The following is a 1,949-nucleotide window of genomic DNA, read 5'->3' as shown; positions in this document are numbered from 1 at the left end:
TATTGATCAATTAAAGGGTATACATAGTTTTCTAGACCTTTGGATATGGTTCCAAATTGCTCCACAGAATGGTTAGATCATTTTACAACTCCACCAACAATGCATTAGTCTTCCAACTTTCCCACATCCCTTCCAACATTCATCATTTTCCTTTGTTTGTCATATTAGGCAATTTGATAGGTGTGAGGGGGTATCTCAGGTTGTTTCAATTTTCATTTCTCTAATCAATAGTGATTTAGAGCATTTTTTCATATATTGTAGATGGCTTAATTCCTTCATCTGAAAATTGCCTATTCATATCCTTTGATCATTTATCAATTTGGGAATGACTTGTATTTTAACTCAATCTCTATATGTTTGAAAAATGAGACCTTTATCATAGATAGTTGTTGCAGCCCTTCTTTTGCTTTAATTTTAATTTTGGTTTCATTGGTTTTATTTGTGGAAAAACTTTAATTTTTATATAATCAAAATGATCTATTTCATATTTTATTATGCTCTCTATATTTTCTTTGCTCCGAAATTTACATAACATTCTTGATGCCTTGTTCTAGATTCCCTGACATTGTGTGATAGGGAGCATTAATAAGTTAGCATTTGCTCTCATCACAAGGCTAGTATACCTTCTTTTCCAATTATACATTTCTCTGGAGACTTTATGGAACTTCTCTTGCATAGTTTTTATTTTGAATGTGTACAGTCTTCTCACAGTCAGCATTTACCTCTCTGGTGCATTTCAGAAGGAGTGGTAAAGCTGATATCTACTGAGGAACAAGATCCCTTCCTGGTTAAGGGCCAGAGAACAAGCCAGAAGAGCAGTGACCACAGCTCTCCTTAGAACATACCAACTTGGAAGCAATTAAAACCCATCGACCTCCCTCTGAAAACAGTAGGAAGAAAGACTTGAGAAGTCTGGGACAGTTTCACCTCCATCCTGGCAGCAGAGCCCATCTTTGGCATAAAGTTCAGAGTCAAGCAATAGGTTGTAAAAATGAGGAGACAAAAAGAACCAGGCCACAGAAAATTACTATGAAGATAGGGAAGACCCAAAGAGACAGGAAGACACTAACTCAGAAGACATCAATACCATACAAAGTTTTATACATGCAAATACATGGAAAATGCTGAAGAAAAATGTGAATAGGTCACAGACTCAAAAAGAATTCCCAGAAGAGCTCAAAAAAAATTTTAAAACTCAAATGAGAGAAGTAATAGGAATACTGTAAAAAGAAATGAGAATGATTCAAGAAAATTATGAAAAGAGAGTTGTGTGTGTTCATCCTTTGTTGCCAAAGAAGATCATGCCAACTGAGAATTAATGACATGACTTGCACTTGACTTTGTTTTGAGTGAGGAAGGGCTGTGCAGGTCACCAGCCTCACTTCTCCCCCAGTGCCATCTGAATCCAGTGAACAGATATTCATCAGGATGACTGGAGATGATCCAGGATGAGGCAGTTGGAGATATATGTATATATATATATATATATATATATATATATATATATATATATATATATATATATCAAAGAGCCTAGACATAATGCTTCAAGAAATTATGAAGGAAAGCTGCCTTGATATCCCAGAGGCAGAGGGTAAAATAGAAATTGAAAGAATCCATGAATCCAAGAGAGAAAGAAAGAGAGATCTCAAAATGAAAACTCTTACAAAATAGTAGAGCCCAATTCCAGAGTTTCTAGATTAAGAAGTACAAGCACCCAGAAATAATTCAAATATCATGGAGCCATAGTCAAGATAACACAAGATTTAACAGCTGCTACATTAAAGGATTGAAGGGTTTAGAATATCATATTCTAGAGGGAAAAGAAGCTAGGATTGCAATCAAGAATCACCTACCCAGAAAAGCTAAGTATAATTCTTCAAGGGAGAATATGAATGTCTAATGAAGTGGAGTACTTTCAAGCATTCCTGATGAAAACACCAGAGCTG

Source organism: Notamacropus eugenii, chromosome 2 (assembly GCF_028372415.1).
Source record: "Notamacropus eugenii isolate mMacEug1 chromosome 2, mMacEug1.pri_v2, whole genome shotgun sequence".
Lineage (NCBI taxonomy): Eukaryota > Metazoa > Chordata > Mammalia > Diprotodontia > Macropodidae > Notamacropus > Notamacropus eugenii.
Note: the sequence above shows the minus strand (reverse complement) of the source record.